This window comes from Rutidosis leptorrhynchoides, chromosome 11, assembly GCF_046630445.1.
Source record: "Rutidosis leptorrhynchoides isolate AG116_Rl617_1_P2 chromosome 11, CSIRO_AGI_Rlap_v1, whole genome shotgun sequence".
In the NCBI taxonomy this organism is placed as follows: domain Eukaryota; kingdom Viridiplantae; phylum Streptophyta; class Magnoliopsida; order Asterales; family Asteraceae; genus Rutidosis; species Rutidosis leptorrhynchoides.
In genome coordinates, this window is record NC_092343.1 from 7,469,899 (window position 1) to 7,486,590 (window position 16,692).

Here is a 16,692-nt window from a genome sequence, read left to right on the forward strand (position 1 = left end):
CAATGGGTCGTGGGTGATGCAGATAATATACATACTATATGTCTTAATTATATTAAGACAGTATATAATAGTGTTAGTTAATTCTCACACGATATATATATATATATATATATATATATATATATATATATATATATATATATATATATATATATATATATATATATATATATACTATCGGACTATCGAACTATTGGACTACTAATGTTGGACTGCTAATTTGACAATTTAAATCATCAACACGTAAATAAAAATTATGATGTGAATATATTTCTATTATACTTTGATATATATGTATATATTTGTTATAGGTTCGTGAATCGAATCGTGGCCAAGTCTTATTTTTCGACGATTTGAAAATCTGTGAAAGTGAGTTATAGTCTCATTTTTACTATCTAATATTTTTGGGATGATGATACATGCAGCTTTGTAAATGTTTTACAAAATAGACACAAGTACTTAAAATTACACTCTATGGTTGGATTACTATACCGTATATCACCCCTTTTAGCTTGGTAACCTAAGAATTAGGAAACATACACCCTAATTGACGAGAATCCTAAAGATATATCTATCGGGCCCAACAAGCCCCATCCGAGTTACGGATGCTTTAGTACTTCGAGTTATTATACAGACGAGAGGATTCTGTTATACATACGAGAGGATTCTGTTTGGGGATATTCTATATGCATCTTGTTAAAGTCGGTTACCAGGTGTTCATCATATGAATGATTTTTATGCAGATTGCATGTTATTGAAAAATGAAATCTTGTGGTCTATTATTTCAATTTGATATATATACAGGTTAAACCTATAACTCACCAACATTTTTGTTGACTTTTTAAGCATATTTATTCTCAGGTGATTATGAAGAGCTTCCGCTATTGCATGCTAATTAAAGACAAGAATTGGTGTCAGCATGCTTGTATGATATTGTTTAAAAACTGCATTCGGAAAATAAATTATTGTAAAATATTATTGTACACCATTATGTAATGGTCGTGTATAAAAGTTGTATTTTTGATTATCATTACTTGATAATCTATGTTATGTCTATTAAACCTTTATCGATAGAACAAAAGGTTATGGTTTGTTTTAAAAACGAATGCAGTCTTTGAAAAACGTCTCATATAGAGGTCAAAACCTCGCAATGAAACCAATTAATATGAAACTTTTATAATCGATATGAACGGAGCATTTCATGGAAAACCCTGTACTTATTATGCTTAAGAAAGTGTAGACCATTGTGGAATGTTAATATGTCACCCAATCGAGTCGCTCAATTGGATAAGCCGTCTGAACTTGTATGCCTGTAGTCAGACTGCACGGGCGTCGGGGGTAAGGGACGTTGCTGTCTATTCAGAATCTTCAAGCCTATCGCTTTACCCAGTGACATATCTTATGACAGGGGCGTTTAGGACTAGTGTAGTGAATACAAGGTCACTTCCTATCCATGAGCCAGCATTCCATAATCCCAGCAAAGTAACTGACGAAATCATAGCATGCGCTTGTTTTAACCTTATCTGAATTACAAATTTTATCGTATTTACTTTACTTTATTTTATAAACTAGAAAACCCAAAATTAGTTAACAAACCACTACTCTTGTACCTTAAAATTATCTTAAGCTTTAAATATAGGTTCGATTCTACTGATATCTCAAAATACGACCCTAGGTCATACTTCTCTTACTCATAATAAGGAGTAGTGCGATTTAGGCCCCGCTAAATATAAATTTGAAACCATTACCCCCTTGTTGGTGGTTGATTCTGACGCCTTACGGCCTAACGACACCGCATAAATAAAACCGTCCGTTTCGGCCATATCATTGTGGTAACTAAGTTTTTGGCGCTGCTGTCGGGGAATTGGTATCAAACAATAATGCTTTTATCAAACTCATTCAAAAGCATTTAGTGGTGTCTAAGAAAGACAATTATACACGGGCTTGGTTGTTGGATTTTCCGAACAGTCTAAAATTATATTGGAACCAAAAGGATCCTGCATCTCCGTAGTCGGCATGGCCACTTGGTTTGTTGAATAGTTAGTGCGAAGCTCTGTTATCGAAATACCAGGGAATCAGTAGCAAGAACCAAGAACATATCTAAACTTAAGATAATTAGAATACCTTATAATTAGATTAGATTACCTTAGACTACTTTAGATTAAAACTACCTTAGATTACTTTAGAATAGCCTTAGATTGCTTTAGACTAGAATAGGAACTTAGTTTATCTTCCTAAAATATAAAAACAAAAAGGCATACCCAGTGTATGACCCAAACCAGATCTAGACCAGGGCCGTTGTTATTCGTACCTGATCCAAACGCAATAATCTCTAAAGCACGCAAGGAAGCCCGAATCAGAAATTGAATGGCGTTACGCGTTACTTTAGCAGAAAACACTATACCCTCAATTGAAGTTTGAGGAGGACCGATCAGATTCCCAGAGATTCAAGGACACTCGTTCGAGTTAAAACGTCACATTATACAGCTCATCCAAAATGGCTGTCAATTTCATGGACTATCGAATGACAATCCTAATTCTCACCTGGATAAATTCATATCTCTTTCGAACTCCTACAAACAGCCAGGGGTAGGACAAGATATAGTCCGCTTATACTTGTTCCCATATTCTCTCACTCATCATGCACAAACATAGTTTGAAGGATTGGAAAAAGATTCCATTACGTCATAGACGGAGATGGCTACTATATTCCTAACCAAATATTTCCCTCCTTCTAAACAAACCAAACTCAAGAATGACATCATTAACTTTAAACAAAGTTATGATGAATCTCTTTACACCGCATGTGAGCGATTCAAAACCTTGCTGAAGAAATGCCCTAATCATCAGTTAGAACGGTCAACCCAAATCTGTACCTTCTACAATGGTCTTACGGTAAATATTAGGGCGACGATCGATGACGCAGCTCAAGGAAATATGATGAACCGAACCGCAGATGAAGCATGGGAGTTGCTCGAGAACATGACAATGCATCGTCATGACTGAACAATGGTGGAACAACTTCATCATCCACACCACTCTCAGCACGACGGAGGCCATCAAATCTCTCACAGACAAGATGGAATCTCTTGCAAAACAATTCGGAGAATTGAAGACGCAGCCACAGCAAGTTAACCAGGTCCATGCCTGTGTTAATTGTACCAACCCGCAACCTACTGTAGAATATCAAGTTGAGTACGAGAACCCTGACGGTTCAGTCTGTTATGTTCATTACTGATGTGTGAAATCTAGTATATAATTTATCTCTTGAAAATTCCGGTTTAAAGATTACTACACACTAACGGGCAGTGTACCCGATCATGAAATAGTATAAAGTTGGTAATTCCGAAATCGTTCCAAGGACAGTTTAAACGTGAGAATTAAGATTGTAACTAATAAAAGTAAACTAAGTCAATCTATGAAAATCGAAAGTACGAGATAGTTTGTTTTGTGGCTATTTAACGATTAGCCAAATCAAAGATTGATTAAAAATAAAAGACAATATTTTTATGTTTTTAAGTTTATAAAAATAAATGCTGACTCAACGAAAAGTAAAGATATTTGAATTCAATGGATAAAAGAATGTTCACCTGGATCTCCTATTCGCAGTGTCGGATGATTTGTTATTAAGCGCTAGTTCAATTTATCAATACATACAACTACAGAGTCGGTTTAGCTAGAGTTCTCTTTTAGCAAACACGTCAAACTTAGATTTATTGGCTTAGGGTTCCCTTTCACTAAAGACCTCGTTCATTTGTGACTTAGTAATTAACTAATTATAAGATTAAGATTCAATTGATTACGTGTTCGCTCCACACAATTCAACCCTATTTTGTTTAATCTATGTTACCCGGTTTACCCCCTTGGTCCATTAAGCACCCAATTGGTTAAGACAAATCAATTGAAAACTAGTGTACTAAATTGAAATAGGGTTCCCTTTGTTCAAACAAGGTCACTAATCAACCTAATAACAATAATTAACATACATAAGAATGGTTCTTAATCAAAACTCATAATTATAATGCATTAATCAATAAAACATTAAAGTATCATCAAACACATACGAATATTCAATCTAGACAAACATTAAAAAGCTTAGCCAATCATGGCTAGAACAAAAATCACAAATAAACAATTAAGAGTATTCATAATGATGATAAGAATTAAACCTAATGAAAATTGTGTTCTTGAATGATAGACGGATCGAGACTTGTTTCCGGAATGATTGATGTGTTAGAATGAGCTTGGGAATCCCCAAAAATCACCTTGGTTCGTCAAAAAGCTGCTGGAAATGGTCTGGATGTGAAAGTGTGTAATTAGGGTATTTTTCGGGCCTTAAATAGGAAAAAATCTGAAACCTAATGAAGGTGGCGCGGAGCGCCAGAATATCGCGCGGTGCGCCAAAACCCCGCGCGGCGCGCCGAATGCTGTAGATCTGCTTTCTAGTCTCCTGCAAACTGTCGAACTGATTTTCTAGCCTAATGGAGCGGCGCGCCACCTTTTGGAGCGGCGTTCCAGACCCTTTTTGCTGAATCTGAGCTGAAAACTCACTAATATCACCTGTTTTCGATCCAAACTCGAATCAAACCAATCCCTTTCACTTGCTTTCATATAAAATCACTAAAAACCATCAAATATCTTCAAAATTCATCTCCTTGGGCTTAGAACTCGAACTTTCAAAACACTTATCAAAATATCACCAAATCGTATCTAAAATGACCAAAATGTACCCGATATCGCTAAGGAAAACGCGTATTAAATATGCGATATCAAACAACCCCACACTAGAGTTTTGCTTATCCTCAAGCAATTAAACTCGATAATAATCTTCTACCATATAATAACTCTTCAAACGTGTATGTAGAACCAAACGAACAAGAAACCAAACCAGCAACAACTATCGTGGGCACGATTTGGAGTAAATAACAACCATGGTTTCCACTTTCATTCCCCTGAATTAACTTCCCAAACCGCAAACAATATGTAATGGATATAGTAACCAAAAATAATCTCGAATAACGTACCATACTGATGAAGTAGGGAATCTCGAGTCATAAAATAAGTCTTCAAAGTAAACGGGAATCAAGTGGGAACCGAGCACCAAAAAGTATAGCAATCTAACATGTGTGCCAAAAGAACGCACGGGCTACCCCGCAATTGGTCAAGCCAAGCCTCCCACAGTACCTAACATCGCGAGATGTCGGTAAGAAAATAATGTGCTTAGGAGGATACAAATTACGTCCAGATATCATTGATAATCATGAGGTGATCATCTAATCCTTTAAGTTAACCATAAAGATTGATGTTCATCAGGCTTAAAAGCTGATATCTTACCTTTCCGGAGGTTATCCACTGGAAATCTGATCAATCACTGAGATTATGTGTATCCTGGTGCGCTTCTCATTTGGCTAGCAAATCTCCCTCATTGAGATAAGATTTGACTACCAGTTTCCCTGTTTGTCGTTGAGGCCTGGTAGATTTCTAGTCGATTTTAGCAATGACTTTTCAAGATTTTTCGTCACCCTACAACTGGTCTGGACTACATCTTCTGAAACAAATCAGCAAGTGTGTCGTTCGGGAGACTTGACTCCCTTAAGGATGGAAAAGATACATCCTGTGTGGTTAAATAAGGTGGTCGGGTGCAACATTGTCCTTGTTAGGAGAAACAATGAGGATCGCCCTGTTTAAGTTTTCGATCTAGCGCATGGTCCGGTTTCGACCACACGCCACTATCACCGTTCATACGGTTGACACCCGCCTTGGTGCAGATGACCTACGTATGAATTTTTATGTTCATGTAGGATTTCACATTCAAAATAATGAACATGTTTTGAAAGTTCAAGACTTTCTCCTCTAACAGTACCTCATTGTGAAATGATGGGTAATGAAATGGTACAGCTTAAGAGGTATACGTACCAAGTGAAACGGTTGGAAGACTTTACTTCCTTAATGAGTGGATCTGAGCCACTTGGGAATGCCAATCTATTTCAATTGACACTCGGTTTAAATCCCAAAAACCTTTGGGTGCCATAGCTTTTGGCTATGGGTTGTGTTGTCTAAGCAAACACAAGCACGTAGCTATTGTTCCAAAAAAGGACAACACTGGTGAAGCTCTAGGCTCCTCTTCCCACAGTATCACACCATTAGATGATGTAATAATAAAATGATATAGTTTCGGAAGTCTGCTATACCAAGTAACCAAAAGTTTGTGATCGGGCATGTGATTCGGTCACAATCACACTATGCAATCACCGCTCTCTCACGGTTTACACCCGTTTTGGTACAGGTGACCTACCATTGAGTTCCCCGAACTCGTAGGATTTCATGTCCAAAATAATGAACATGTGGGACTATTTTGGCTTCTTTGAAAACACGAAATATACCATAAAATTCCAAGCCAATTTTCATAATAAAGGTTTTGGCCGAATTTTCAATTGTTTTTCTACTTTTTTATATTTTTAAACTAACTTTTCTGTTTTTTTTTTTTTATTTTACCCCTAATTTTTCAAATTTTTTTTACGACCAAAACCCGTGAAACGTTAAGTCTTTTTAAATCAAAACTAATATGATGATGATTCCATTAACAACCAACCCGAGAGATTTTACATCCCCCACCCCACACTTGAGATCAAGTAATGTCCCCATCACTTGAGATCAAAAATAGATAAAAATCGAAAGGGTTATGTGAGAAAGAAAATATAAAAACTTATCGAGTTAACCACTGATCGCGAAATGTCTGTAAAAGATGGCGCTGAACTGACTGCCAGCATAAGAACATCGTCCATTCCCGATCATCACACCAATATCATCAATCATGCAGTTTTGCTGAATTTAATGCCAGACTTGAAAAAATTATTTCACCAACAAACCTATGAAAATAAAAACATACGAACTACATAAACGGGACAAGGTGGCACCACCCGATGCCGAAACGCCTTGTCCCTCAAATAAGTTGCAGAGTACATAAACAGAAAATAAAATTATTCAAGTACAGACCAAATGAAAAAGAAATAGTTTCAAACAAATACAACATAACATGCGCAACAGTCAATCATTCCTCGGCCAAAAATCTCTAGTAGGGTCCCAATTCACACCATAAGTATCCTGACAAGCTTGGTACGGGTCATATGAAGGATCCGGTCTCGGAGGAGTAACTGACGTATAATCGGGAATGGTAGTTCGCGTCAGAATATACGCCTCCGGGTTCTGACGCATCTGACGCTGAATTTTTCGCTGATGGACCTCCCACTGATTGTGGGCCCTAATTCCCCTAACATCGTACTCAACCCTGTCAACACGCTCTCCCAAACGACCCAACTCTATTCCAGACTGTCATAGCATTGTGTTAATCGACCCATAATTGTTTTGGTGCCAAGTCATCAAATCCTCGTTATGCCCATGCTGCTCCGCTAACATTCGCTGATTAGGCTCAACCTGAGCATCATACGCTGACCTGCTGTCCCTATACTCTATATGAAGACCGTCTACACTGTTAACCAACGAATTCCAACTCTCTTCACCAATTGACCACGTACCCTGCACGTTCGCAGCACTCGAGCTACCTGCCTCATACGTGGATCGACTAACACCACGTCCACGACCATGACCTGCACCATCTCCCGGTTGTTGCTGTTCATCAGACCACAAAACCCAACCTGCTGGACCACGACGGATAAACTCAACTTTCGAGAAAAACAGAATGTTAGCGGGCATCGCCTCAACTCCCACTACATCACACCTACTAGTCGGGACCGAGAACGCCCGAGCCAACCTAGTGACCAAATGCCCACCTAACAATGGGCATTCCGTGCATGTATCTGTTCCAATCTCCTGCAACCATACCCCTAACATACACGGGACATCGATTGGCTCCCTCAGTTTAATTTGTTGGAGGATCCAAAGATCCCTTCGCTGAATTTTATTCGCGTTTCTCCTAGCCATAAACATACTAGCAATCATCTTAAAAATTATCCGATCCTCCGGGAGTCTAAGCATCGACTGAACACTCCGACTGGAACTAAACGGACAAGTATTATCATTTGCCACAGTTGGCCAATAATCACTCTCACTGAAAACTTCCTGCCCAAACACTCTGCAATTCATCAAATGCCACTTCAAATTATTATCAGTTAACTCGGGATATAGATCTAACGCCTGAGCCAACGCAATTTTAGACATGCGACGCTCTAGCCCACCAAGCCTAAATGTCAATAAATCTGCCTCTATCGGAGAGGCTCGCAGTCTACAACTAATAGTTGAGAAGAACTCTATAGTTAACTGCTCATAAATCTTTTCATTAATTTCAAATAACCTTTCATAAGGTCTCAACTCATGACCCGCATAAACTACCCACAAGTGACGGCGTAACTCCCGAACAATATTATTATCCAATGATGAAAGTTGCGACCAATCCAAATAAAAAGTTTGCTCAATCGGACGAGCGCTATTTGTTGTGAACCTTTCTTCCAAATCCTCATCATTAGAGATGTGGGATAACCATAATTCAGGATTATTTGGTGGTTGCCTTTGTTGTTCCTGGTTTCCTCTCGATCTCTACATTCATGAAAAAAATAAAGAAAACAAAACACAAAACTCAAAAGTTAGTGTTAGTCATAATAATAAGCACCAAATACCCTTTACAACCAAACCATGTTTCATGTCAATCCACTTTTGAAAACAATCTCCAAGTTAACAAATAACACTTGTAAAACAATGCCAAGACCACAAATCTATCTCATATTGAAAGGACCCGTTCATATACATTATAAATGATTCACAATAGTTGATTACATCGTGAGGTATTTGACCTCTATATGATATGTTTTACAAACATTTCATTCGTTTTTAAAAGACAAACTTTCTTTACAACGAAAGTTGACGGCATGCACACCATTTCATAATACATCCAACTATAATTGGCTTAATAATAATCTTGATGAACTCAATGACTCGAATGCAACGTCTTTCAAAATATGCCATGAATGACTCCAAGTAATATCCTTAAAATGAGCTAATGCACAGCGGAAGATTTCTTTAATACCTGAGAATAAACATACTTTAAAGTGTCAACCAAAAGGTTGGTGAGTTCAGAGGTTTATCATAACAATCATTTCAATATATTAATAGACCACAAGATTTTCGTTTATAAATATATGTACACTCGCAAGTGTATAAAAGTATTCTATAAGTTGTAGGCACCCGGTAACAAGCCTTAACGTTCATGTTTTACCCTCTGAAGTACACCAGATCAGGTGTGTTTAAAATAACCTCGAAGTACTAAAGCATCCCATAGTCAGGATGAGGTTTGTCAGGCCCAATAGATCTATCTTTAGGATTTGCGCCTACCGTACATAGACAAGTAGTTTAATGTTACCAAGCTAAGGGTATATTTCTGGTTTAAACCCACATAGAATTAGTTTTAGTACTTGTGCCTATTTCGTAAAACATTTATAAAAACAGCGCATGTATTCTCAGTTCCAAAAATATATATAAAAGGGAGCAAATGAAACTCATAATACTGTATTTCGTAGTAAAAATACATATAACGTCATTTAACAAGTGCAAGGTTGGCCTCGGATTCACGAACGTATCAATATTGAGATTCAATATTGCAGGAAAGTACGTAGATGCAACGGAGATGATAAACACTAGATTGACCTCACGAGCATACCCATGAACCATACCCATCACATCCATAGCTATAACCCATAATTTCCTTAGCTTCGACTCATTCAAAAAAAAAAACTATTTTGAAATCACTCGGACAGCACTCCGTCGTAATATTTTATGTATACTAATAATATCTTGAAATAATACAGAGCAAATATATATATATATAAATCGATTGAGAGAGTTTAGAGAAATATATTTTCAAGTTTCTATGAAATAATGAAACGTATTGAATTCTATTTATAATAGATTTTTGAACTATTAAAGTGAATTATTAAAGTATGAATTATTAAAGTGATTTATTAAAGTATGAATTATTAAAGTGAATTATTAAAGTATGAATTATTAAAGTGAATTATTAAAGTATGAATTATTAAAGTGAATTATTAATGTATGAATTATTAAAGTGAATTATTAAAGTATGAATTATTAAAGTGAATTATTAAAGTATGAATTATTAAAGTGAATTATTAAAGTTAAAGTAAAGTAAAAGTAAAGTAAAGGTAAAGTTAAAGTATAGTAAAAGTATAAAAACTATGTATGTATAATACGCGTATAAATATATATAATATTAATTTAAATCGTTATATATATTTAATGAAATAAAATATAAATATCGTTATATTTATTATACTGGTTAAGTAATGAGTTGTCAAAAGTGATTCTAGATATTTATAAAAGTTATATAAGTTTTAATAATAAAGTTCTTTTTAAACTGAAAACGTCTTTGTACGTTTGAAAATAGATTAATAGAATATTATGAAAACCAATTCTCCACTTACTTTATTAATATTCTCAAGTTATAATATATATATACATACATATACATATCTATTTATATATAACGGTTCATGAATCATCGGAATTTGGTCGAGGTTATAATGAATGTATGAACACAGTTTAAAATTCTTGAGATTTAACTTAACAAACTTTTCTTATCGTGTCGGAATAATATAAAGATTAAAGTTTAATTTTGGTCAGAAATTTCCGGGTCGTCACAGTACCTACCCGTTAAAGAAATTTCGTCCCCGAAATTTGATAGAGGTCGTCATGACTAACAATGAGAATGTTATTATAACGATTATAGAGTTTTATCATGTTCAAGAAGCATGGATAAAATAATTCGATTACTCGAAGTGTGTGAGTGAAGTTATCGTAAATGAATGAAATGAGAAAATAGGGATTCATCTTATCTTTTGACGTCATCACGGTTGATCTCCGGATTAAAGAAAATCTTTGTAATCTATATAGGATTTGATTCTTCGGTGATTAAGAAAATTATGATCCTCTTCGATTTAATGCGATGATTCATCTCGATTTTTCTGTCGGATATTTCACTATAAATCCACCTCCTTCGTTTTCTTTTAATTCACACCTTCTATTCTTTCTCCCTCAATTCTTACTTTAAAATTGTTCGTCAATATGCTTCATCCAGTGCTGATTCTCGATATACTCCTCACTTTCATATCTGTCGTTCTTCTTTTTCATCTACCTCCAGAAGAATCTATTTACTTCTACTATACTCTTGGTTTTATAGTGTTTTTAGTTCTCTCGTGTCTTTATATTGCTATATGCATTGATATATACGGTTTGTGATTTCTGGGTTGTTGTTGGGTTTTATATCTTCCCTTATATTTCAAAGTCCTTGCTTCTTCTATAATCATTGTCATCCACAGTTAATGCTATCTTCTATTTGCTATGATTTATACTCCCATTTCTAGTTCGGAGCTTTGTCCTTTCGTTTCTTCTTCTTGCGATTAAGCACCGCTTGTAATGGTCCAGAATTCGCAGATATAAATTTTGAATGAACATTGTTAATGTTCTAGGAAGGAAATTGTAATGGCACGATCTTGACTTGTCAAATTACCAGAATACCTCGGAAAAGGCCGAATCATCAAGAAATATTTTCTTGATATTTAGAGATCAAAGAGAATACAAGAGTCGTGTAACATAGCACATGATGACGTTATGATCTGTGAATCATCATGTTCCATTTAGAAACTCAGAATGAATTACTGTAATATAATCACGTTGATCAAGTGTCATTATATTATACTAACTCATGCTTCAGCTCCCAACACCTCTTCAAGAATATTCCTATTTTAAACTCGAATGTTTCAGAATTTAGAAACTAAAATAGTTTCTTTTATGGTATAATACAGATAGTGCGAAGAGGTAAATGATTTTAGATAAGAATAATTATAAAAATATCTTCAGAAGTATGGATGATATTTATAATGAAAGATACGATGATATCTTTGAATGTCTAATATCAGAGGATGATGAAGGATATTGTCCGCAGGGGTTTAGAGTCAGGAGCAAGGTATTGGTTAATGACTTCAGCAAGTACTGAATCATTTGGATTCTTTGAAGGCAGGTTCAGCCTTTGTGATTTGTCCACAGCCTCCTTTATACTTTGCTCAATCCGTTTTCCAGTTCCAAAGCTTCTCTTTTTTTGAGCTTTGCCAATATACTATCCTTTATCATCCAACTTTTTACTGTTAAGGTCGTTTACAGTTTTTGCTGCTTCATCAGCATTTTTCAAAATTTCGAGAAATGGTTCGCAGTTTAGGGTGTTTTTCAGAAATTTCTCATTCAAAGAATGTAAGTCTTGGAGGTAGACGTTGTGTGTATATGTAATTGTTGATGTAGACATGCTGCGAGGTTTCAAAATACTGATTGCTGATTCTCAATAATTGGTATGGCAATTCTTGTTATAAGGTACGAATAAGTATATGATAGGGTTTCGATAATTATAATGATTTTTTTTTTTGGAAAGTCAAAGATTAGTGAAGTTGTTGGTAAGTTTATTGCTAATGTGGTGAATATAAACGATTCCCCGGTAACGTTGGCGAAAGGGTAACGTATCTATCGAGGTTATAATAAGACTGTTTTGATTGAGAAGTCGAAGTTGACTTGCTGGAGCTGTGACAAAAATGTCTATTTTGAAACGGAATTGAAAAGTTATTTTAGCTAGTAAATGCCAAAGGGTCTAACACGGATACGTGTCGAACTATGACTTGGGTTTTGAGAGTTTTTTTTCAGGTGTATAACTGTGGGTAACATGTGGTTGGATCATCATCTCGATTGTTCCTTAGTTGAAGTGTCTTCAGGATTTTCGAAGGGTTTGAGCACATATTGTAACCGTTAATACATATGATGTTCTAACATAGTTTTGAAGTCAAAGTATAGCTTTAAAAGATATAGGAATCTTAGAGTGATGATACTGGTTATATTTCAAATTGAATTATGCGATTTCAAAATCAGAATATGTAATTGAATTTGAATGAGTATGATTTTTTTGATTTATATGAAAGAATGGATATTGTTGTGAAAGTAGGGAGTATAGTTGATGATTGCTGAATCAGTTTCGAAAAATGTAATATATTAATTGTGAATTTATATATCTCTCGGGTATTACCTACCCGTTAAAAAAAATTTCACAATTAATATTTTGTACAAAAAGAAGTTTATTACAGTCTTTATGAAAATATATGTGTATATTTTCTTTAGATGTAATATAGATTTAATGAGTTAATATTAAATTAAACTCATTTGTTTTATGGTTGGAACTAGAATTGAGTAATCCCTAAAACTTTATAAATTGCATAAGTATTTCTTCAATAATATTGAAATTATGAATCATTACTTTGTTATTTGTTGGTTTTCATGAAATTCTTGTGAACTTCGCAAGGTACGAATGATGTTATTTGAAAAGTTTCGAGTACATCGATGATGAAAGTGTAAAATCAAACATATATTCGAATAATACACTTGATTAATTATGAATTGAATTTTTATTGAATTGAGACAGAGATTGTAATTAACGATGGTTAAGTTGCGGACGAAGGACGTACATCATTGCATATTTGTAATATGAATTAACTGAGTAGTTAAGATTCACACATAATAGCTTAGTACGGGAAGATTTATTATGGTTTAAAAATTTATACATATAAAATATACATATAAATCTTTCGATTGGAAATGAGTTAATACTTCATAACTCGTTGATACAATATATTTGTTGTTGATTCGTAATGATGTCCACAATGATTCTTGAACTGACAGAGTTTGTGATGTTACAGGTACTGTTGATTCTGACGATACTGACGGCACTGACTGTGTTGATGATGCTACGGTCCTGTTGATGCTGTTGGTAAAACAATTCTAGCTTGTAAATCGTACACTATTTTCGATCAAAGTTTCTACTCTACCATCTCCATTCACTCATCCGATTTACGGTCAGAATTAAATAATCTCTAAGATTTTGGAGATTACATAACTGCCGCAGAGATATCTCTTCAATGAATTTTATGAATTAATACTTCATCGTTTGTTGTTGTTGATATTCCTGGATATTTACAGGATGTATGACGTTAATGTTTGAGATACAGATTGTGATGTTGCGGTGTGGGATGTGGATGTTGTTGTTGGTGGTGGTGATGGTACTGTTGGTGTTGCTGATGGTGGTACTGTTTATGCTGCTGGTGCTGCTGCTGGTGTTTGTAACCTTTGCACCATATTCTCCAAAGCCACTACCCGAGCACAAAGCTCGTTGACTTCTTCTATTACACCGGGGTGATTATCGGTTCGGACGAGTGGATAAATAAAATCTAGAATTTGGTGTAGTATGTAATCGTGACGAGATACTCTAGAAATAAGAGAGAAAATGGTGTTTCGGATAGGTTCGCCGGTAAGTGCTTCAGGTTCTTCGCCAAGAGGGCAATGTGGTGGATGGAAGGGATCACCTTCTTCTTGTCTCCAATGATTTAGGAGGCTACGAACCCATCCCCAATTCATCCAGAATAGATGATGACTAATTGGTTGATCCATTCCAGTCACACTGTTTTCGGAACTTGAGTGGGATTCCATTTCGAAATTCGAGGGACTTGAACTAATGACGAATTCCATTTCGTACGATTGAATAAATAATTTTTCGATATGAAATGATTTTTCAGCTATCGGGTGGTATTCTAATTATATAGAGCAAAAGGTTTCATAGATTACGAAGGAATTTACGGAATATGTCAGACAAAGTTTACAGTAACAGATACGCTAAGATATGAATTTTGTCTATACACTATTCATACAATCATTGCAATAAGATGTGTCTAAACTAAGAATGATAAGCAGGTAATTTTTGACAAAAATGATGAGCAAAACTTTTGACATACAGACACGGTCGAAGTCCAGACTCACTAATGCATCCTAACGACTATCAGTTAGACACAATAATGCAGACCTGGTTCGCTAAGACCATCGCTCTGATACCAACTGAAAGGACCCGTTCATATACATTATAAACGATTCACAATAGTTGATTACATCGCGAGGTATTTCACCTCTATATGATACGTTTTACAAACATTTCATTCGTTTTTAAAAGACAAACTTTCTTTACAACGAAAGTTGACGGCATGCACACCATTTCATAATACATCCAACTATAATTGGCTTAATAATAATCTTGATGAACTCAATGACTCGAATGCAACGTCTTTCAAAATATGCCATGAATGACTCCAAGTAATATCCTTAAAATGAGCTAATGCACAGCGGAAGATTTCTTTAATACCTGAGAATAAACATACTTTAAAGTGTCAACCAAAAGGTTGGTGAGTTCATAGGTTTATCATAACAATCATTTCAATATATTAATAGACCACAAGATTTTCGTTTATAAATATATGTACACTCGCAAGTGTATAAAAGTATTCTATAAGTTGTAGGCACCCGGTAACAAGCCTTAACGTTCATGTTTTACCCTCTGAAGTACACCAGATCAGGTGTGTTTAAAATAACCTCGAAGTACTAAAGCATCCCATAGTCAGGATGGGGTTTGTCAGGCCCAATAGACCTATCTTTAGGATTCGCGCCTACCGTACATAGACAAGTAGTTTAATGTTACCAAGCTAAGGGTATATTTCTGGTTTAAACCCACATAGAATTAGTTTTAGTACTTGTGCCTATTTCGTAACACATTTATAAAAACAGCGCATGTATTCTCAGTCCCAAAAATATATATAAAAGGGAGCAAATGAAACTCACAATACTGTATTTCGTAGTAAAAATACATATAACGTCATTTAACAAGTGCAAGGTTGGCCTCGGATTTACGAACGTATCAATATTGAGATTCAATATTGCAGGAAAGTACGTAGATGCAACGGAGATGATAAACACTAGATTGACCTCACGAGCATACCCATGAACCATACCCATCACATCCATAGCTATAACCCATAATTTCCTTAGCTTCGACTCATTCAAAAAAAAAAACTATTTTGAAATCACTCGGACAGCACTCCGTCGTAATATTTTATGTATACTAATAATATCTTGAAATAATACAGAGCAAATATATATATATATATATATATATATATATATATATATATATATATATATATATATATATATATATATATATATATATATATATATATATATATATATAAATCGATTGAGAGAGTTTAGAGAAATATATTTTCAAGTTTCTATGAAATAATAAAACCTATTGAATTCTATTTATAATAGATTTTTGAATTATTAAAGTGAATTATTAAAGTATGAATTATTAAAGTGAATTATTAAAGTATGAATTATTAAAGTGAATTATTAAAGTATGAATTATTAAAGTGAATTATTAAAGTATGAATTATTAAAGTATAAATTATTAAAGTGAATTATTAATGTATGAATTATTAAAGTGAATTATTAAAGTATGAATTATTAAAGTGAATTATTAAAGTATGAATTGTTAAAGTGAATTATTAAAGTTAAAGTAAAGTAAAAGTAAAGTAAAGGTAAAGTTAAAGTATAGTAAAAGTATAAAAACTATGTATGTATAATACGCGTATAAATATATATAATATTAATTTAAATCGTTATATATATTTAATGAAATAAAATATAAATATCGTTATATTTATTATACTGGTTAAGTAATGAGTTGTCAAAAGTGATTCTAGATATTTATAAAAGTTATATAAGTTTTAATAATAAAGTTCTTTTTAAACT

At 34.4% G+C, this 16,692-nt stretch overlaps 1 non-coding gene across 1 annotated transcript; it reads right to left on the minus strand.

Annotated features, from left to right (window-relative positions):
• Positions 1 to 2,746: 2,746 nt before the first annotated feature.
• On the minus strand, positions 2,747 to 2,852 carry LOC139879026 (small nucleolar RNA R71). The gene has a single exon (XR_011769881.1). It is a non-coding gene; the product is annotated as a small nucleolar RNA R71 (small nucleolar RNA).
• Positions 2,853 to 16,692: the final 13,840 nt, after the last annotated feature.